This window comes from Eumetopias jubatus, unplaced genomic scaffold (assembly GCF_037043125.1).
Source record: "Eumetopias jubatus isolate StellerSeaLion01/CBP00866 unplaced genomic scaffold, mEumJub1_p1.0 scaffold_4, whole genome shotgun sequence".
Lineage (NCBI taxonomy): Eukaryota > Metazoa > Chordata > Mammalia > Carnivora > Otariidae > Eumetopias > Eumetopias jubatus.
The window spans coordinates 55,155,416-55,178,193 of NW_028274810.1; the positions used below are offsets into that span (position 1 = coordinate 55,155,416).

General features: G+C 44.9%; 1 long non-coding RNA gene across 1 annotated transcript in view; it reads right to left on the bottom strand.

Annotated features, from left to right (window-relative positions):
• Nucleotides 1-233: 233 nt before the first annotated feature.
• Nucleotides 234-22,778, bottom strand: part of LOC114212112 (uncharacterized) — a 50,850-nt gene continuing 28,305 nt past the window's right edge. Inside the window, exons 4-12 of the long non-coding RNA XR_003609902.2 lie at nucleotides 16,675-16,965; nucleotides 15,884-16,064; nucleotides 15,502-15,586; nucleotides 11,303-11,328; nucleotides 9,370-9,565; nucleotides 8,752-8,790; nucleotides 7,587-7,673; nucleotides 4,137-4,237; nucleotides 234-438 (exon numbers count right to left, since the gene is read on the bottom strand). This is a non-coding gene — a long non-coding RNA (uncharacterized LOC114212112). The remainder of the gene's footprint in view (nucleotides 439-4,136; nucleotides 4,238-7,586; nucleotides 7,674-8,751; nucleotides 8,791-9,369; nucleotides 9,566-11,302; nucleotides 11,329-15,501; nucleotides 15,587-15,883; nucleotides 16,065-16,674; nucleotides 16,966-22,778) is intronic.

Sequence of the window (22,778 nt, forward strand, 5' to 3'; positions counted from 1 at the left end):
ACAAACCCCTGAAGTTACCAGGGGTTAAGCAAAGCCATGTTCCTGGAACATTTTGTCTGAAAGAAGCTGCAATAAAACCTTACTTGTATACTAAGACTATAAAACTATATTTAATATAAATATGACAATTATTGAATTAGAATTCATAGTTTGAATGAATTTTTTTATTTAGATAAAACACAGAATCTGGTAGTAATTTTGCATTTCCAGGATGTTCATTCCCCTCCGGCATCAGGGATGTTTCTATGGGAAAGTTTTACAAATGTTGGGCTGAAGTCATGGGGTGAAATGCAAGAGAAGACAGCATCAAACAGAGGATGGAGCGCTGGGTGTGGGGTCCAGAGACCTGCGTGTGGGCTGGGACTCTGTCACCCAACTTGCCGTGTGACCTCATGGTTAAACAGGGATGTTAATCCTTGTCCCGCCTGCCTCCCAGGGCTGCTGTGAGAATCGAAGGAGACACCCCGTGAAAAGCGCTTTCCAAGCTACAGTGTGCCCCAAATGTAAGTTATTATGATTCAGCCTTGTTGTTTTTGGAAAGCTTATTTCATTTTATATATTGCATGTATCCACCGCCCCGCCCCTCCCCCCGCAGTCAGATCAAAAGTGTTTGCCTTTCTCTTCAGAGCGAGGAACCTCTGATCTGACAAAAAGAAATGAAGTCACCAGGCTCCCTCTGGCCCCGGACTGTGTCTAGGCCATTGGAGGAGCACGCTCCCTGCAAGGCCCAGCAGCCCAGTCCTCGTCACCCATACTGAGGGGAAGTTAGACAGAGCCCAGCAGTCACCGCTGTCTGAATTTCATTATGCAGGTCTCCAGACAAGCAGAGGGGAAAAGTGCAAAGGAGCGGGTCAGCGTCTGAAATGTGAGAGGGGCAGCAGTCTCTGAAGTGTATGGGAATGGAAGGAAACTTAATACTGCTCCAAAGGGGAGAGGGAATATTGCATCATGTGAAAATAATAGCAAGTGGTCAGCAGAGCTTGGGGGTTTGGGGGAGGTGGGCTTGCCCACTGACCCACTTGCAACAGGGCTTTGACTCCATTCTGTGCCATTCCAGAGTGAATCTGTACCAGGGCACACTAGTACATCAGCCCGGGGGCTCACAGGGACTGGAGATTGGGCTCAGGTCCTAAGCGACCAGGTTCCATGGGAGTACTGTTGGGGCAGGCGGGCGGGGGGTTGGGGGGGGGAGAGGGCTGTCTGAATCTGAACCAGAGTTCTGAAAGGGAGCCCCAGAGTTAGGAACTGGAGAGAATGGGTTGGGTAATCAACCAGTTAGTCAAAACTACTATTTATTGAGCACTTAATATGTCCTAAATACATATTTCACTTAATCTTCACAATACCCTAGAGATAGAGAGTATCATCCCCACTTTTAGTACAAAGAAACTGAGGCTCAGTGAGTTAAGAGACATTTCCAAGGACACACAGCTAGTAAGCAGCAGAGCTAGAGTTTAAATCCAGATCTGTGCAACTCCAGGTTTCTTGATTCTAAACTCTCTGCTATAGCCCTCTCTAAACCAGAAGTGGAGCCAGGGTTGGGAATTGAGAGGAAATGGATTAAAATATAAGCACAGGAATAAGGCAGAAAGGTCTGGATTTCTTCCATGTCGGTGACTTGTTTTTCTGGGCTAGGAGAGCACGAGTGTGGTTTCCTCTATACATTTGTAATGCAAGAATTGGCCACCTTTTCCAAGTAGGTAACTCATGGCCTGACTTCTGGGGGTCTGGGCGAGGGTGGGGCTGCAGCCGCTATTGGATGCAAATGCAAAAGAAGTAAGCAGGCACACAGGAAAGAGGGCATGTTGGAGGTGAACAGACTTCCTGTATCACTGTGAGATTTGCCTTTGGTTACTTTTATCATTTATCTGTTCCCACTAAGAATGCTGCATAACAAACCACTCCAACAATTAGTGGCTTAAAAATCACAACCACTTATTGTTTCTCATGCATTTCAGGGCTGGCTGAACAACTATGCTGATCTGAAATGGGCTCGCATAATGTCCGCTGGGCTTGCTCATGTGCCTGCTGCCAGATGGCAAGTCTGCTGGAAGTGGCTGATCTAGGATGGCCTCAGCTGGGATGATGACTCAGGTCTGGCCCACATAGTGTCCCATCTCCCAGAGCCTAGGTCAATACTGTTCTCATGCTGAAGGCAGAAGAGCAAGAGAAGAGCAGAAGTGTGCAGGACCTTAGGCTTCAAACTGACATACCATCTCTTCCGTCCCATTCTACCAGCCAAACCAATTCAGAAGAAAACAAGATTCAAAATGGGTAGGGAAAAAGACTCCATCTCTTAATGGCTGACAAAGTCACATTGCAAAATACTTGAAGAACTGCAGGCATTTTTTTTTTTTTTTTTTTGTAGTCAGTCTACCACTGGATTCAATCTCAATCCCAAAAGTAGAAGAAAGGCAGTGTCATTTTCCAGTATTCTGGGTCATGGCCACTTCCCTTCCAGTATTCTGGGTCATGGCCACTTTGTCCACTAAATGCCACTTCTTTGTCCAATCTTTGTGTGTCTCATTGGCACTAGATTGGGAAGGGAGTGATATAATGACTCTACAGTTGGGCAAATAAAAGAATGCTTTGTTTTTAGGGGTAGTGAAATGCAGACTGCTTACCCACTGACTTCATCTCTATAGTTTTTATAACTAAAAAAGTTGCATTAGGAAGTATACTTACAGTTTCTCCATGAACCATCCCAGGCTATCTGTATGTGTATGGGAATGCCGTCTAATTCCAGGAAACAGAAGTTCATTTAATAAGATGAATACTACTAATACTTCCACCCCACTGCTAATACTGTGCTTGTGATCTGAATTTAAGACACTAAACTCCAGCAATTTATTTCCTACAATGTGGCTGAAATGAGCTCCCTAGAGGTATGCCTTTGAAATCCCTTGTTTATGAAATTATTGGCATCTGTATGCCAAGAACTGACTGTTAATATATTGAAAAGACCAGACTTTGCTGGTGCTGAACTCAAAGGAGCAACATGGTTGCCCGCTCTGACACCAGACTGCCTGGATTTGAATTTCAGCTCCATACATATGATTTGTAACCCTGAGCAAGTTACTTAAGCTCTCTGTATCCTGGTTTCCATCTGTAAAATGGGGATAAAGCAAGTGCCAATGTCACAGGGATGACATGATTCAAATAGATGCTGAAAACCAGGGCACAAAATCACCATCTCAAAATATCTGCAACCTCATGGTCAGTGCAACCTTATTTACAAGAGCCAAGCCATAGAAACAACCTAAGTGTCCATTGACAGATGAATGGCTAAAGAAAATGTGAACATTATTCAACCACAAATAATAAAGAAATCCTGTCATTTGTGACAACATGGGTGGACCTTGAGGGCATTATGCTAAGTGAAATAAGTCAGACAGAGAAAGATAAATACAGTATGATCTCACTTGTTTGTGGAATCTAAGAAACCAAACTCACTGATACAGAGAACAGATTGGTGTTTTCAGAAGCAGGGGTGGCGGATTGATGAAATGGGTGAAGGTGGTCAAAAGGTATAAACTTCTGGGGCACCTGGCTGACTCAGTTGGTTAAGTGTCTGACTCTTGATCTCAGCTCAGGTCTTGATCTCAAGGTTGTGAGTTCGAGCCCTACACTGGGCTCCACACTAGGTGTGGAGCTTACTTAAAAAAAGGTATAAACTTCCTGTTATAAGATAAATAAGTCCTGGGGATGTAACGTACAGCGTGGTGACTATAATTAATAGTACCGTATTGTATATTTGAAAGTTGCTAAGAGAGTATATCTTAAAACTTCTCATCACAAGGAAAAAGAAATTGTCACTATGTGAGGTGATGGATGTGAACTGAAATTATTGTGGCAATCATTTCATAATATATTGAGATATCAAATAATTATTTTGTATACCTTGGATTACTGCAATGTTATATATCAATCATATCTCAATCAAACTGGAAAGAAAAAAACACGATGCTGAGAACAATGCCTGGCCATAGTACCCACCCCCAGAGATGGACCTGTCATTATTGGCTTTAGGCCTTGCTGCCTGGAGGACCTTGAACAAGTTACATAGTCTCCCTGGACCTGAATATCATCATCTGTACAATGGGAGAAATATTACCTGTCAAAACTACAGCACTCACCTTAGAGGATCCTGTAACTTCAGACCTCAGATGGCCTTTCCTGCTCCTGAGAGCCCCTTGGAACAAAGCCTTGTCTCAGGCTGACCCACAAAGATAGGGCACTAGAAAGGGGAGAGAGGGATTCAGTTATTATTCTACTATCTGGACATTCTTCAACTGATTCAGTGCTAGTGGCATTCTTCCATGTTCATGCCAAGTGCTGGCTCAGCTCACTTGCTCTGCTCTTGGGAATTTGGTGGAGGTACACAGAAGGACTCCTTCTCACTCTCTGCCTACTCCCTGCTCCATCAGCCACCTTCTGGAAAGCCCTTTCCAGATTGATCTGATGCTACTCTGCCCTGAATGTACAAGAAAAAGCCAAGTTGTGCATAGCTTCCCTGCCCTTGGCTGCTCCCCTTTCTTTGACCCTGGGTCCAGGATACAAAGAAACAACTTCTCTGTTGTCCTCAGCACAAGGCATGGGGTGGGGGTGAGACCCTCAACACACAGCAGTGAGCACTCTGGTTTGGGGACTGGAAAGCAGTAATGTGCCCAGTGGCCCAAACTAGAAAATCCCATCCAGCTGTGACCAATAGGACTCCCACCAAGTCCTGGCAACCCTTTGCTTAAAGGAGTATATTTTTCTTCATCCCTGCTGCTATTACCTTAGTTCTGGTCTCATCCTGAACCACCCGGAACATGGCAAACCTTCCCACCCTGCTCCGTCCTCTTCCTCCAAGCCAGAGAAAAACTTGCTAATTACTTAGCCATTTTCCAGTGGTTTCTATGGTCCTACAGGAGCAGAAAGTGCAAAACCTTGCACTTATGACCCTTAATAGTTCAGCTGGGGCTTTCCTCCATTCCCATGCCATGCCACTTCCCCATACACAAGGCTTGCTACAACCAAACTGAATTTCACCCCAGGGCCCTAGCACACCATCTTTTCAGCAAGCTCAGCCTTTGAATAGCATCTTAAATGCCACCTCCACTGGGAAGCCTCCCAGCTTTCCCAAGCAGGATTAGTTGTTGTACACCACAGCACTTTGTACCTACTTCCATCAACACACATACCATGTTATGGTGTAGTTGTGTGTCTATACCGACAATCCAGATCTTAGTGCCGTAGAGCTGGATAAGGTTCACTGAATTCCAGTTTTGTGCCCTGTGGAAATCTGAAACCTTTCCTATGGCTTCTGTGAATTCCCAGGGATCTGTATTTTCCTTGTCCCCCAGCTGCACCTCCCGCTTTTAGGCATGCTGCCTCTGGTCTGCACAACGTTGACCCCAATATGACAAGAGCCACCATATAAGGCTATATAGATTGTGCCCTGCTCAAGGGCACCACCAAGCTAGCGGGGAAAAGAGGTTGAAAAAAACCAGCCTGTGCCCTGCTCACCTTCTGCACCCACCCAGAAGGGGCTCCTTTTACCAATTTGTACAAATGTTCAACATGGGCTGGCAGTGGTCCCGTGCCCATTCTAAGTTTCCAATAGGAACCCTTCCTTAGAGTAAGCATTTGTGGTACAGAAGACTACTTGCCTACTTGGAGTGGGGGCCGGGGACGGGGGGAAATGCAGGCAGTGGCATTTCTATTCTTAAAATATTGTTTTAAGTTTCTTAGTGCCATTTCTTCCTGCACAATCCCCAACCTCACACCAGCTCATTGGATCCTCTCATCTCTCCCATCTCTGCTCTACTCCCCTTCTCTTCCCTTCCCTCCTCCTCCCCCCAGCTTTTCCTACTCCTCCATCTCCCCCTCCCCTTCTTCCTCTTCTTCTCCTTCTTCTATCTCTCATTTTCCCATGAGCAACTTAACCACTTTATTTGTTCTTTATTTTTTGGCCAACATAGACTTTCCCCGTCAGGAATTTATCAAGACGTTTTTGCAAACAAAGAATGTTCATTCCCTTAGGGACACCAATTGATACCTACTGTTAAGATAATGCACAGTTCATATTATTACACATACGTCTGTTTCCCTCCATGTTTATTAATTTTTGAAGGGTAGAAGTTGTGTTTCCGTGGCGCCCATCTTAGACTTTCAGCCAATATTTGGTAAATGAAGAACTGAAATCACTTGGGGCTAACCAAGACCAGGCTCAGGTTTTCACTCTGCCACTTATTAGGTGAGGACTTGAGACAATTAGCCTCTTAGAGCCTCAGTTCCTTCACCTATAAAAGCATCAGGACTAACTTGAGGTAAGTGAGGCACTCAGGGCTCAACACTTAAGGAAGCACTCACTTGTAGGCTTGACAAAATTTAAGAAGCCTGAGAGTGGGTGTCTCCTTAAATTTTGTACTCTGGGAAACTCACTTCCCTCACCCTAGTCCTGGCCCAGCTCTATAAAATAGGGATAATAATGGTATCCATGTCATGAACCACTAGCATTTCTTACTAAGTCTTAGTAAAGTGTTTTAAGTGCAGTCTTTATTATCATTTCAAGCTGCTTTATATAAATCATTAAATGTAATATAGAAGCTATTTGAAAATTAGTGTTTAGAGTTGTAATGATTCAAACAGACCTCTAGTAATTTTCAGCTTGGTAGAAAACAATGTTTTTATACACACATTTGTTGTCCTGTGAGTTGGGATATATATGAATGCATCTTCATGTCTTATTCTGAATCATTATTACATAGAGTTGTCATGTGAGAAGCAGATTCATTTTATCTTGGAGCATCTGTCCACAGGAATTTTGGGCTAAGCCTATTGGACATCACTATTGGTTTTTTATGTCCACTGCAAGTTAATCCAATGCCTGTCTCTCCCATTTGGCATCACAGATGCCTCTATTTGTACCTCAGTTTCATTGTTCTGAAGGCTGAACGCCTATCAAGTTGGGTGTTTCAACATTCCTAGGCTGGACACCTGCCCAGGTGCCCTTGGAAAACTGCCTCTCTTGGCCTACTGCCATGAAAAGTCTCATGCATATCTCCTCTTTGGATTTCAAACAAGATCCCATTTTGACATGTTAGACTCTTCTAAAGTTCTCTTTTTAAAAAATTCTTCCTGACATTGAATCAATGCCTTCTGAGGGCATTAGGCCAGGTATAATTTCTTACATGTACCCCCTGGGGAAAAAAATTATGATTATTTTGAAATATACTGAACCCATCCATAAAATTATAGCAAACTTTTAAAACTGTAAATGTCTGAACTCAGCTTAGTAAAATTTTCAGAAAGAAGAGTCACAGTACTCCCTCGGGGTAGAAATAAAAATCTGAGCTACACCCCTCACCCTCCTCACAAACACCGGAGGCTTCCCATGGTGAAAATTCCATGTTCTATAGCTCATTTGAAGTAAGAGCATCCTCAAATACCCTTCAAACTGGGTAAAACCATCCAGCTGTTCTCACACGAGGTAATGCCAAAGAAACAGGAACTTAACCACATTTATGTGGCTGGGACTGATGATGGACAGGTGAGGATGTCAGGTGGGTTGAGGGATACTGAGTAGTGGTGGACAGTACCTGGCACATAGCAAGGCTTCCATAAATGCTATCATCTGTTATGTGAGAGATGCAGGGTGCAAAAGCGCCCACTCCCCGTCATTACATCTATAAGAAACAAATGAGGAAACATATAAAGCAAAAAGATTGCTAGAAAGTACACGAAAATGTCAACAATAGTGTTTGGATGACCAGGAATTCTTTCCCCTTCTTTTTTTTAAGATTTTACTTATTTATCTGAGAGAGAGCAGAGCAGCAGAGAGAGTGGGAGGGGGAGAAGCAGACTCCTCGCTGAGCAGGGAGCCCAACGTGGGGCTCGATTCCAGGACCCCCCGAGATCATGACCTGAGCCAAAGTCAGACACTTAACTGACTGAGCCACCCAGGCCTCCCTTCCTTTCTCCTTTTCGATATGTTCTCATTTTTCTTTAATGAACATGTATTGGGTTTATCATGGATAGCATACAATGTTATTAAATTTTGAGAGATATTTTTGAGCTGCTCTCTTTTGTCTGCTCTCAGCCTTTTACAAATCAAATACACTCAGGACCTCTGAAGTATCCTGAGGGGAAGGATGTGAGGAAGACTTCATGAGAAATGAAGGGACCCGTCCTCTGGAAATGAAGCTAATCTTTTTTTTTTTCTTTTTCTCTTTGTCTTTCTTTTTCTTTTTTGTTTTCTCTTTTTCTTCTCCCTCCCACCCCACGTGGAGCTGAATCAATGATTTGCAGCTGTGACTGCTGCCACATTTATTTCTCTAATTTTTTTCTACCAAAAATTCCCATTGCCAAAGCTGCCTGTGCAAAACAAAAACACAAACATTTACGAGTGTGTTGTTGTTGTTTTTTAAGCAAAACAAAAATGAATTTCTCCTAAAAACAGCCAGACCATGTGGGTCAACCTCTTTTTTTTTTTTTTAAGTTCCTTTTTTCACACCAGCAGATTTAGCAGCCAGAAACTGCTGGAGTCTCTTCGCAGAATCCAAGCAACATAAAGGCATTGACCTCCGGTAAACTCCTGACCAGCCCAGCCAGTGAATAAAGTAAACAAAAATCCCACAACTAAAGCTTGATTTTCTGCCCCAGCTGTGGGACAGGATGTGGATGTTTTAAAACAAACAAACCAACAACAAAATGCAACCACCGCCACCAACTCCCAAGCGCCAGGGTGTGGCCCGCCCCACTCACCCCGAGCAGCAAGCAGCACGAGTCCTTCCCAAAATGCTCCTGCAAGAAATCCTGCATGAAATGTGACTCAGAGCTCCTGGACTGTTAGAGCCAAACTGGAGGTCACCTGGCACTCATTAAAAGCCCCGACTCAGGTGCTATATGGGGAGGGCCTTAGTTAATAGGTCGGTGCAGCAGTTGACAACCTTGAGTGCACTGGGCATGTCCTGCAGCTTTGTGGTGAAAGAGGCGGTTAAAATGATCAATGATGGAGCATCCCCCTAGGTCAGGTCCCCTCACCTGCCTTACCTTGGTTCATCTCTACAACGACCCTATGAAGTGAGGATCATTGTTCCCATTTTGCAGGAACAAAATGAGGAAACTGAGGCCCAAAGAAGCAAAGGAACTTGAGGAGAGTCACCCAATAATTTCTCAGCAGAGCTTGGAATAAAACCCAGACCCCCTAGCAGTTGCCCTTATAAGGATGACTGGGAATTCCCTGGTGTGGAGGACACATCCCTGGAATCTCCTACATTAGGAATTGTCAAACCCCAAAGTCCAACTACTCAACCTGATCCTGTGTCTAAGCGGGTTTCTGAGTGGTTTAAAGGAAGGGTGAGGTTCTTTTTAAATTAACACCTTTGGTCCTGGTGTGCCTGTGTCACCATAGCAACCGTTAACTCCCTGTGGAGTCTGCAAGCAGATCTCAGGAGATGAAGAGGGTGATGGCCATCCCATCTAGTCTCTGAATCTTGTCTTCTGATAGTACAGGAGCCAGGCTCTTCCGGCCTGATCCTCAAGTGGCCACCGCTTCCTCAGCACACTTTATTTGAGCCTGGAGGGTGATGGGGTTAGAAGATAATGGGCAAATATTTTAGGACCAACTCCTCATAAAAGAACAGGGAGGCCTGGGAGAGGATTTCCCTAAATCTAATCTATACCTGGTGGGACAACAGTCAATCTTTAGGACCATGCCAGAAGACAGTAAGAGGGCTTGTTGACTACAAACTTTATCTAAAGTTCTCAACCCAATGTTAAAATCAGGAGAAAATGCTTTTGGGGGGAAATATATTATATATATATATATATATATGTCATGAGGAGCTCCCTTCAAAATTAACAGTATATTTTAAGGCATAATTTGTCTATTCTAAAGCCTCCTGTCTTAACTATTACGAAATCTTCCCTCTTGAGAATCTTGGCACGATGTTAGATTGGGCACTGATTAGTTCGGGGCAGAAGGGGATTGGCATGCACCCACTCGGGGTAGGGAGAGATTTAGGTCTTTTTGAAGAGAAGGAACAGAGGTGAAAGAGATATAAAAATGTAACCCTCCCCCCAGGGCTTGGTTCCCACAGCTGAGCTGCTGATGCTATAAGCAGGCTTCTGCTTCATAAGAAAATGACCCCCTTAATTTTCGCTCTAATTTCCTTTTGGTCATAATTACCTGTTATTATAATAATCTTATTACCACAATACAAAGCTCTAGAGGATAGGGAAAATATAAAAATCACCACTAATCCCATCACCAGCCCATAACAACATTTTAGAGTTTGTTGTGTTTTTTTTTTCCCTGCAAGTCTTTTTCCCTCTGTGTGAACTTCATTCAGCCATCCAATAAATATTTATTGAACAACTGATACGTGTCAGATCCTGAGGTCTCTCTTGTTGTAGACATTGTGCCAAACACAATCTTCTCCCTCATTCTTACTGAATAGTATAAATAGCTTATATTTCTACCATTACAAAAGAAAAAGACAACATAAAAACCCTCAAAATTAAACTCTATCCTCAAAGCCCAAGGTGATGTCCCAGGAGCACCTTGGGAGATCCTGAGGGTGGGAAGCGACTGGGGGCCTAAAGCCTGGTTGTTTCTTATTCATTTGTGCCCAGGAGAGGGAGTCGCCTCAACGGGTTGGAGAGCCTGGCGGGTCACTCATCTCAAGGCAGGTCCATCAGCCCCAATGTCGTGCGTCCTCGAAAGGAGGAGAGATGTCTCCCTGAAAGGAGCAGGTTTTTCTACTTCATACCTCCCACACCTCCTCACCTCCACTGACCTGGAGCTTGGACAACCTGGAAGCCTTGGACACTTCGTCCCAGGGAAAGAGCACAAAACCTCTAGACAATCTGTTCTGCTCCTCAGGCCCTTGGAACAAACAAGATAGCAGTCCCCTGCTTGCCCGTCTTGCCCTCCATGACAGTCAGCCTACAGTCCCTGGCCCCCTGTGCCACCCACCCTGGAATGTAAATGCAGAAACCACCAATATTCCTGGGATCCAACAGCCAGCACAGGGTGCGTGTGTCTCCATCCCACCTGACAGGAACCCAGCACTCTCCTCGCGCCCTTCCCCCCACAACCCCTCTCCCACTTCAGGGCCCTAAGCTGCTCTCCTCCTGTGTTCATCAGCCCCCCTACCCAAAGCTCAGGAGGGAAACTTAGCTGATAGAAAATGGGGAGACAGTGGGTCCAGCAGACTTCTTGGAGGCCTCCTCCTAATGGAGAGGGGCTTACTCAATGTGAGGGGCCCTGAGGAAATGGGGGCATTCACCTCCTTCTCCATGCGTCACTCACCCCAACTCCCATCATGGTCTTTGTACCTGGAGCAAAAGCAGCACACATGAGGACAGGAAAAAATATTCATATGATAATAACAACAGTCAAAATCTCTTGAGGATGATAACTAGCCAGGTCCTTTATGTAGATCACCTCATTTAATTCTGAGAATAGATTAGTTATTATCCCCATTTTATTTTTTTTTAAGATTTTATTTATTTGAGATTGAGAGAGAGAGAGATCACAAGAGGGGGGGAAGGGTAGAGGGAGAAGCAGACTCCCCACTGTGCAGGGAGCCTGATGCGGGACTCGATCCCAGGACCCCGGGATCATGACCTGAGCCAAAGACAGACTCTTACCCAAATGAGCCACCCAGGTGCCCCTATTATCCCCATTTTAAACATGAGGAAATTTAAGCTCAGAGAGGTACTGTGACTTGCCCAAGGTCACACAGCTAGTAAGTGGCGAAGGGGGGATTGGACGCAGGCATTCTCCCTCCAGAGCATACCTCATTTACATGGGAAACATGATATGATGGATTTGCTCTTGTCAACTTACTAGTTGGAGCACGTTGAGTCATATTGCCCATTCATAAAACAAGGATAATGTATTTCCTCAACTCATCTGAACCATATGCTTCCCCACACTTCTCCATTCTCACTCGTCCTCATTTCCACAAAACAAAAATTATTTTCTCTGTGGAGAAACTCTCAGGAGGAAAGCAAGCTAATTGGCTCAACCACAAATCCTAGGGATATTTGCATTTTTAAAAAAGTGTAAGCTTTTGGGCTTGGGCATGGTGGGAACATTTTTTTAAGGATTTTTCTTTTTAAGTAATCTCTACTCCCAATGTGGGCTCGAACTGACAGCCCTGAGATTAAGAGTCGTATGCACCGCCGACTGAGCCAGCCAGGCATCCGGTGAACATTTTCAATTGTGGATGGTGGCAATGAAGAAAGCAAAATTTTTCATTCCATCCAACCCTACTTACAATTCAGTTTGGCCTTACAAATAGCTCCTTACAAGAATGCTGAATGTGGCATCAGGAAACCTGCTTTTTAGATTTAGTCTTGTCAACCACTAGCTCTTTGATTCTAAGTGAGTCAACTGATTCCTGAGAGCCTCGGTTTTCCTACCTGTAAAATTGGAAAAACGCCTAGCTGCTAGTGTTGTTGTGGAGCTTAAATAAGATAATGGATACAAAAGGGCTTTGAAAATCCTAAATAGCCACAAGACAGGAGATGTTATTGTGGATTATGATAATTAAATTCTAAGTTGTCTAATACTAACAGTATTACACTAATACTGTTAGTATTAGTGTACTAACTAGTATACTGTTAATACTAACAGTCATAATACTAATAGTAAGTTCAAGTGGCATTTGATTTCTGGTAAAAAGCACTTTCCAGAATGACATCCAGCTTTGGTCTGTGTCATATAGTTTACTGGTAAATACTTGTGTATGGGTGGCAAGTGACATCCCCAGATGTGTCTAAGCCAATAGGAACACAAGACAGCCATCGTCCCTATGACTGATTCCTCCTCTCTGAAAAATGTTGATCTGTTTTAAGTAATGGCACACACTTGGCATATTTGAAGAGTAGCCAAGAAGCCAGTGTGGCCAGAGCACAGAGAGCCAGAGAGATGGTGGGAGGGAATGAGCTCAGAGAAGCAGTAAGCAACAAGGGCCTGTGGCATCATGGAGGGGGAAAGCCACTGGAGGGCTGTGAGCAGAGCATGATGTGACCCAGCTTAGGTCTGACTGGACCCGTCCTTGTGGAAGCAGGGAGGCCAGTGAGAACATAATCTCTACGAGAGGCATGGTGGCTGGGAGCAGGGACTTAGCGGTAGAGGTCGTGAGAAGTGACAGGAGTCTGAATAGAAGAAAGGATGTGTAGGAGAGAATGATGTCAAGGATGAGCCCCAATTTTGGCCTGAGCAATTGGAAAGAGGACAGTGGAGCAGGTCCTGGGAAGATGAGGAGTTTAGCTTTTAAAAATAATTGAAAGAATTATACTTTTCTGTTTTACTAAGAAATTTTTCCATATGTGATTCTTTAAGGCCCACGTATGCATAATACACATTATGCTTTTCAAAGCAACTTCTCATCCATGACCTCATTTGATCCTTAAAGCCACCTCATGAAGTGGCTGCCATTGTCCCCCACTGGATCAGTGAGAATTGAAGCAGAGAAATGAAGTCACTGTGGCTGAGAGAAAATAAGGGATCTGTTATAGAAATAAGACTTTCTGCAGTGCGTGAATGCCAGAGAAGTGTGCATTGGCTGTCGTGCCTCAAGTTGATACAGGTCAGTGGACTGGAGGTTGGGAAGGAAAGCTGGACGTGAGATGACCTGAGCAAGGACAGACTGGAACCCACGTGGAAGATCTAGACCCCACGGAGATCAGCTGGAACCCACATCTGTCTTCCACCACCTCCAACCTCAGTGTCACGGATGACCCCCAGGAGAAGCTGCGCCCTTTGCATGTAACTGCACACCCTGCGGCCAGGACTTGACAAAGCGACAGGAGGACTGTAGGAGCTGAAGGCGCTGTGGGCCCAGCTCCACCGACTAGCTGAGCTAGCAGGTCAGCAGCAACGTGTGAGTGCCGCCACAGTGCCTGCTACAGCTTGAAAATGGTTCCTGCTTCGCTTCCACCTCCAAAGCTAGCACACACGTGCCCTGTGGCCAAGTCTAAATGGGATCCACCAGGAAGGGAGTTCTGGGAACCAGGATTCCAGCTTAGCTGAGTTGACATGGTAGCAAGCCACCACACCCACTTTACAAATGAAGAAAATTACCGCCCAGAGGAATTAACTGACTTGCCCATGGCCTTACAGAACAATGGTAGCAGCCATTTTATCAGGACCCAGGTTTGCTGACCCCTTGCCAACTGGCTTTAGTTCGCATTTTTAGAACCGTTGCTGTGTGGCAGACACTGAACCATCACATACAATGCTCACCGCAACTCTATGGAATCGGTATTATCAGGCCCATTTATAGATGAACATGCTGAGGCTCAAACAGAAGTCCATGAACCAATGTAACACAGCTACGGAAAGGGATAGCTGAGACTCAGACACGGGCTGGTCAGACCTCAAGCCCCACACTCAGCTTCCAGGTGTGTGGTCTTTCTTGCCACTAACTCCATGGCCACCCTGCTTCCCAGGGTGGAGTATCAGAATGTGGCTCACAGTAAGAGAGGTGCTGGCACCCCAGTTTCTCCTCTGTAGCCTGTGGTGCTGGTCTGGGGCCAGTTCCCTCCCACTCCCAGGAACCGTGTAAACACATGGTGGGAAGTGCTTTGGTTAGCACAATGAGGACTTGCACTGACGGGAACATGGACTCCAAACACGACAGGCCAAAACACCAGGGGAGCACAAGCTGGGACCTGGAAGAAGACCACCAGCTCTCAGCCACAGGAGCCAGAAGCATACAAGTCAAGCAAGTGCTCCCTCCATGCCGAGAAATTTCCCAGGATTCCAGAGAGGCCAGAAAAATAGAGCTGGGTGGGCATGGGGAAAGGCCTATTACTTTAGTAATGAAACCTGAGATTTGTGGCTCTGGAATTAGCAAACAACTCTACCTTCATTTAATTCTCTTGATGATGATCATCATCATCATAACAGCTATTATTACTTGCTGTAGTTGATTGCTTATCTTATGCCAGGCACTCTTCTAAGCATTTCACATTAATTAATCCAGTTATTCCTCATAATAAGCATATACAGTAAGGACATATTATCGTCCCCATTTTACAGATGGGGAAACAGAGGCACAAAAAGTTTAAATAACTAGCTCATAGTCATGGGAGTCCACGGAGTCTGCCTCCAGACCCTAACCTCTCAACCTTTACCCTAATCAATTCCCCAATAACCCTGTGAGGGAAGGAGACAGGAAGAGAGAGTGGGAGGACTATGGTTCCCATTTTGCAGATGAGGAAACTGAGGCTTGGGATGGTTGACTAAGGTATCCAAAGCCTTCCTGGCAAGCCCAGGTTTGAAGCCAGAGCTGTTGGACTACAAAGCCCATGCTCTTTCTACTCTGTCACTCAGCCCTGCTGACTGGCACATTCAGGACTTGAAACCAAGTCTTTCAATGTCTAACTCAAGCCCAACCACAGTTCCTTATGATTTGCTAGAAAGACTCATTGCTTTGAATACCCAAGTAGAAAGTTTGTTAGCCAAAGTCAGCCTGGAGGCCAAAAGCCACCTACCTGGTGAGCAGAAGGGTCCTCTCACACTTTAGGTCAGCAAAGTACCAACACTGACTTCCACTCCTTGGAAATGGTGCCTCACACCCTGGAACCAGAAAAACAAAAATAGTCTAATTCTTGGAGGTTAAACAACCCAACTCTGGTATATAGTCATCACCGTGGTCACCTCAGTGTTCAGCCCATTGGAGGCAATGGTGTAATCACTTATCCATAGTTCAACAAAACTCATTCACCCGGCATGGGCTTACTAGGTATCACCTCCATACAGGCACACTAGGAGGGAGACATACCTAAGGGAGCTCACACACAGTTCCTGCCTTCAGTGACTTTACTGAAGAGCAGGAAAACTCCAGTTTCCCCCACCCCGACCCCCACCACATACCTAATGTCAAGAACCATCACAGGAGGTGTGCCTGGGTGGCTCAGTCGTTAAGCGTCTGCCTTCGGCTCAGGACATGATCCCAGGGTCCTGGGATCGGGCCCCGCATCGGGCTCCCTGCTTGGCGGGAAGCCTGCTTCTCCCTCTCCCACTCCCCCTGCTTGTGTTCCCTCTCTCGCTGTCTCTGTGAAATAAATAAATAAAATCTTAAAAAAAAAAAAGAACCATCACAAGAACCAGAAGTTAGTAGGAAAACAGCTGATAAAAATTTCTTTCATCATTCATCAATGATGAATTTCATCAATAATAAATAAATATACATTGAGTTTCTCTTATTTGTCAGGCACTCTGCTAGGTGCTTTGGATGTGAATCACATTTAATCTTCATAACACCCCCGTATGGGAGGTATAATTATCTTTATTTTACAGACAAGGAAACTGAGGCACATGTAGAGAAAATGACTTGCTCAAGATTATCCTGTGAGATAGTGTTAATAATTCTAGAACCCAGATCTGACTTCCAGCTCAGAATTCTTTTACTTTGTTTATTTATTTTTTTAAAGTAAGCTCTATGCCCAATATGGAGCTTGAACTCATGATCCTGAGATCAAGAGTCATATGCTCTATCAACTAAGCCAGCCAGGTGACCTCAGCTCAGAGTTCTTCTAATCCCATCATACTAGAAAGGGAATTATAAGATCCTGGAGATCCAACAGCAAAGCCAACACACAAAAAGGAGCGAGAGAGGCAAATCAATGAGAAAGCAGTTAAAGAGATTTTTTTTTTTTACCTACCAGTGAAAAGCAGAAGTGGCTAAGACAGCTGGTTGCCCAACAATGTGACACGTGCCCCTTCCATAATGGAGAGGGGTCACAGGGAAATTACTGACAAGCCAGGGTCTCCCTTTCCCCCTGCGTCTTGATATGGCCATGTGACTTGCTTTCACCAATAGAAGGTGGACAGAAGCCTCTCATATCACTTTTGGGTTGGAGTGTTGAAGAAGTGGGTATGCCTTCTCTACTCCCATTTCTCCCATTGACTGGCAGAAAACAGATGATCCTGTGGACACTGGGTTTCCTGCAACCCTGCTGGGAGAAGAGCAGCTTGGTAAACAGAAACACACATTTGGGCTTGATGTGAACAAGAAATGAACTTCCATTCTGTTGGCTCATTATACGTGTGTGTGTGTGTGTGTGTGTGTGTGTGTGTGTGTGTGTGTGTTGGGCGGGTGGTGTTACTTGTTACAGCTTCTAGCATGACCTTAACTAAATATGGTAGATGAGGCTGAAGTGCCAGCCTCTGAGTTATAATGGAATAGAATTCATTCCATCTTACGGGTAGTCAATAAATCAACCTATATGTACCTGTTTTGAATCACAGGTACATATGGGTTAACTGGACTTTCTAAGGACAGGAAAGGCCTTTGATCAGAGGGTCAACCTTCACTAGGCAGGGAGATGCTCAAGAATGGGAGCTCTCCCTGCTCTCTGCATCCAGGTCTTGCACAGTGCTTGGTTCTCAGTACACATCCAACATGCGCTCAATGAACAGATAACTTCCTAGGTCCTCCTTGTCATCAGAACATAGTAAATGGATGCAAGACTGAAACTTAGTGGCAAATATCTTGGAACCAGAAACAAAGGGAGTATTTCTAGAATGTCCAGGAAAGAATCTTAACTAAGCCTCGAGCCTCTCTCCACCAGACAGACCCGACAAACATGACAGCAGATAGCAATATGGAAATATTTGGGACTTAAGTGACATTACACTTACCGTAAAACAAAAGAAGAAACCCCTCAATAAAATACCCTTGTGACGGCCCCACCGGGGAAGGTTCCCTATGGCATGAAGGGAAGTGTTACAATCGTTGTCTTAATCCATGACCAGCCCTCGTATCCCCAAAGGATTTTTTTGCTTAGGAAGTTGTATGGGGAGGGCCTTGACATACCCTGGGGGAGAGCTTATGGTAAATGTTTTAACAGGGTACAGTAGCCAAAATATGATACTTGATGTGGAAGGAAACCCAGATGGTGCTTGAGATGTCAGGAAATACAATTTTCTGTTTTATCTGGGGAAAAATTTTTCCCTGAATTCCAGAACCTTCAGTGATCTGGCCTCATAGAGAGTCAACTCAACACAAAAGGATCTCTTCGTATTTGTTCAGGATGGGGTCCTGGCCCCCTACACCTGGGACCACTCAGCAGCTGGACTAGGTCCCTCTAACTAAAGTTGCAGCAGAATTCAAGTGATTCAACTAAGAAAGAGATTCATTCATTTGAAGGCCTGCAGGCTAATAAACACGGAGTAGAGGGGGAGAGCCCGTGCTAGATGGCAAGTGCTCCGCAGATATCACTCCTTTACCGTGGGCACTTTGAAGATATCTTCACAACTCTGAAAAGCAGGTTTCCTACTACCACCTTACGAACGCATCCAACTAAGGCACGCCAGCCATCCAGGCAGGAAATAGCAGGGTCTGGCTTCAAGTCCAAATCTAGAGGATGCCAAAACCCACCATGCACCGCAGATGCCCCTTAGGCGGTAACCTCCCGACTCCAGATGCAATATGCTTCCCACCACATCGCCGCTGCCTGGGGCAAAGGGAAAGACATTCCTGCCCTAAATTACACACAGTGCCTCCACATCAGGATTTGGCTTTGCTGAAAGGACGGGGCTAAAATATCTATAATTTAAAGGATCAGGAGATACCATAAATACATGATTTCTCAGGAAAACCCTTGGCCCCTCGCTTTGGTGCCTAGTTAATTCAACTGCCATCACCACCGAAGGCAAGAGCATGCATTTCTCCTCTCTTGCCTCTTGCCTTATAAGCATTAACTGTTGTTCTTGTAACCTTTTACGATGAGGTGCCTGAAATATAACACTCTCAGCAGTTTAGAGCACAAAACTGACTTTAACACATTATGGTACATTTGGGGATTCAAACCTCCTGGAAGCAGGTCAAACGCAGGTACCGAGTTTGCTGTAGAATTCAGCTCGCTGAGTCGGACACATAAAGCTGCATTTGCATTCCAATCTGTTATACCTCTAAGCCCAGCTAGACGATTTCCCCAAGCCTCAACACTGGGAGTGCCAAGCTCATTCTGGCTGGAAACCAAGTACAGTCTCCAGAGCTTAGGCCAAAATTGTTTTTTCCAGGATCCCTTGACATGCCTAGGTCACCTGCCTTCTTTCCTGAGCCCCCCTGAATTCCCCTCTAGCCAGCCATTCTTGCTCTTTACCCAAACCTCCTCTCACAAGTTTTCTTTTCCTTTTTTTATCCTCATCCCATAGAATCATCATTTTTAAAACTTTTATATCTCTTAGGCATTTAAAACTGCCTACATATCACAAAAATAGGACACAAAAGTATCATCCACATCCTGCCACTTGTCCGGTCCCTCGTTCATTCACAGACACAATAGCTACAGAGTTAGCATAATTATATTACAGATACAATTTTGGTAGCTGCTATATTCCTTTATGGCTAGGATGGCAAATGGGCCTCATCTCTCACCCTGACTTTGGCCGGTCTACCTAGGAAGCTGACTTGAAAAACTCCTAGACTCAGCAGGTAAGCGTGCTGGGACAGTTAGGGATTTTTGTCACTGACTCATGTTATGGAGAAAGGATGGGGTGGGAGGGGGAGCACATGAACATATCCACTTTTTTATACTGCCAATGTCTGCTGTAGATTGTCTGATAACATCACCTCTACCAATTCCTCCTGTCCCTGGGGGCATGGAGGTTGAGTCTCTGTCCCCTTGAATCTGGGCTGGCTTTTTGACCAGTTTGGGCCAATAGAATGCAGTGAAAATGACACCGTTGACATCCAGCCCTTTGAGGTCTCGAAGCCTCTGTGTACCCTCTTGGGATCCAGCCACCATGTAAAGAAATTCAAGTTGGACTAGATGAAAGATCCCATGGAGAGAGAGAGAGAGAGAGAGAGAGAGAGAAGCCCAGTCAGTCCCAGATGCTCCAGCCACCTCAGTGAAGCTCCAGGCACAGAAATGAAGCCATCTTGGATATAGCCCCATGAGGCTCCTAGCTGAAGGCACACACATTAGTGACCTGGGGAGTACCACATGCTCTGGAAGAATTTTCCAGCAATACCCAGAAAATCCACAGAATCATGGGAAATAATACAATATTGTGGGTTTGGGCCACAATTTGAGGGGATTCTGTTACACAACAGTAGATAACACGCAACATTATTATTTTAATAGCTGATATTCCTAATTTCCACTTTAGACCATCACATCACCTCCTGCCTAACATCTTCCTTGACTCTTCTCCACCCAAATGGAAATTGCAATTCTCTCTTTTGTGCCTCTCTGACTCCTTATCTGTCTCCCCTACTGGACCGTGGACTGATAGAGGCCACTGTCTGGGTTTCATTCATATTTCTATCACCAGCTGTATAAGAGAGGGCATAGTGGTAAGAGCTCAGTAAATGTTTAATGAATGAATGAACCAAATTAATAAATTGCCCATGGCACTGTGTCTTCTCTCCGCCTGCAATACTGTCTCCTCTCCCCTCCATGCACTGGCATGTCTCCTTCACTTCACCAAATCTCTTATCAGCAAGGATTCCCGCTACCACCAGATCCAAAATAGCAACTTCCTCTATCCCTCTACAGCCTTTTATTCACCTTTATTTTCCTTCATAGCCCTTATAACCCTCTGAGAGTTTATATACTATTTACTGCTTGTCTCTCCCCATTAGAAAGTAAGCTCATGATGTCAGAGAGTTGCTTTATTCACTGTTGTGCCCTAGTACCAAGAACAATGCTTGACCTCTAGTAGGTGTTCAATAAATATTTGTTGGGTGAATAAACAAATGTATGTATCATAACAAGAACAACAAATTTGGGCAGTTTTCTTACTTTTGATTTGGGCTGTCCTACATTTCACCTTGAGCCTTCTTGTGGTAGGCATGGTTAGTACACACCAACATTCAGTTCTCTCTTCCTGCCTGGGCAATAGAAAACTAGTCATCCCAACAATCTTGCCACTAGGTGTGGCCACGTGCGTGGATGTGGCCAAGGGGCTCTGAGGGGGAGTGACAGCTAGCACTCCTGGGCTGCAGCACAGTAGAGAGGATGTGTTTTCTCCACAAGCTCTTGCTCTGCCTGATGTTGGGATGATGGGGACACCAAATCAAAGGAGTGTGGGTTTGCTGAGACACTGTATGGAGAACAGCTGCCCTGGAGAGTCGCCCATAACCACAGGGGACTTTTCATGAGTCAGAAATAAACTTGCGTGAAGTCACTGAGATTTTAGAGTGGGTTGTTAGTACAACAGCCTAGCCCAAACTGATTAAAAAAAAAAAAAAGCCTATTTAGTTCAAATTCCTTTACATCTGAGAAATACATGAGGCACATGCGTGGGAAAGAGGGAAGGAATGAGGTGTTTCCAACACCCAAATACTAATCTACAATTTCCAAGTACAAATGCGTCCACTCTGAGCCAGGCATGGTGCCAGGTCCTGAGCTAGGCGCTGAAGAAATAGGGATGAATCTGACTTTATCCCTCTTCTCACATAGATCACAGACCAGCAAGAAAGACAGGCATGTTGGGGCACCTGGGTGGCTCAGTTCGGTAAGCACTGGACACTTGATTTCAGCTCACGTCATGATCTCAGAGTCTGAGCCCGTGCTCAGAGTGGAGTCTGCTGAAGATTCTCTTCCTCTGCCTCCCCTTCCACCCCTCCCCTCGCTTGCACAGTCTCGCTCTCTCTAAAGTGAATAAAATAAAATAAATCTTTTCTTAAAAAAAGAAAGACAGGCATGTTACTAAAATATGAAGGGATATTGCATGATTATAGTTCTACCATGTACAAAATGCTCAGGGCACACGGAGGGTGGGACAATTCATTCTGCCTGTTTCCATATTAAGGTCACTCTGGGCTCAGCCAAACAAGCACCATTCCTAGAATACTCACAGGAGCCAGACCAGGTCAGACTATCTGTGGCAGTTAAAGTGGGCAAACAAAGAAAGGGGTCAAAATTTTCCTTCCTTCCTTATCATGCCTGCTTTGGCTCCTGCAGCTGGCTCTCTTTTCTCAATGTGGAAGGCCTTCCCTGGTTCTGCAGGTCTTCCCCCAAGGCGTGTCCTCTAAAATCAGAGCCCTAAGCTGCTGTATTAGTCAGGATTCTCCAGAGAGAAACAGGACTACTGATTGATAGATTGAGTGACTGTAAGGAATTGGCTCAAGCAATTATGGAACCTGAGAAGTCCCAAGATCTGTAATCGAGAAGTTAGAAACCCAGGAGAGCCAATGTTGTAGTTCTAGTCCAAGTCCACAGGCTTGAGAATCAAGAGAGCCAACAGTGTAACTTCCAGTCTGAAAGCCCACAGGCTCAAGACCCAAGAAGAGCCAATGTTTCTGTTCAAGTCCAAGGGCAGGAAAAGACTGATGTCCCATTCTGAAGCAGTCAAGCAGGAGTTCCCTCTTACTCAGCCTTTTTTGTTCTATCCAGAAGTTCAATTGATTGAATAAGGCCCACCCACATTAGAGAGTGCAATCTGCTTTACTTAGTCTACAGATTCAAATGTTAATCTCATCCAGAAGCAGCCTCACAGACAAATCTAGGATGTTTGACCAAATATCTGGGCACCCCATGGTCAGTCAAGTTGACACATAAAGTTAACCATCACAGCTGGTGACACCTGTCCTGCCTGCTTTCCCATTGATTCACAGCCAGTTCACTTTGGGAAGCAAAAAGGAGAGAAAGAGAATCCAATAAATCAATGCACAATTACAATGAAAGTAAATCTCATTCCTTTCGTGGCTACTGGTAGCCAGGCATGTGAGACACATGCTCTCTAATCTTCATAACAACTCTGCAACATGGAAAGAATGAGTTCCATTCTCCAGATAAGGAACTTCAAGGTCAGA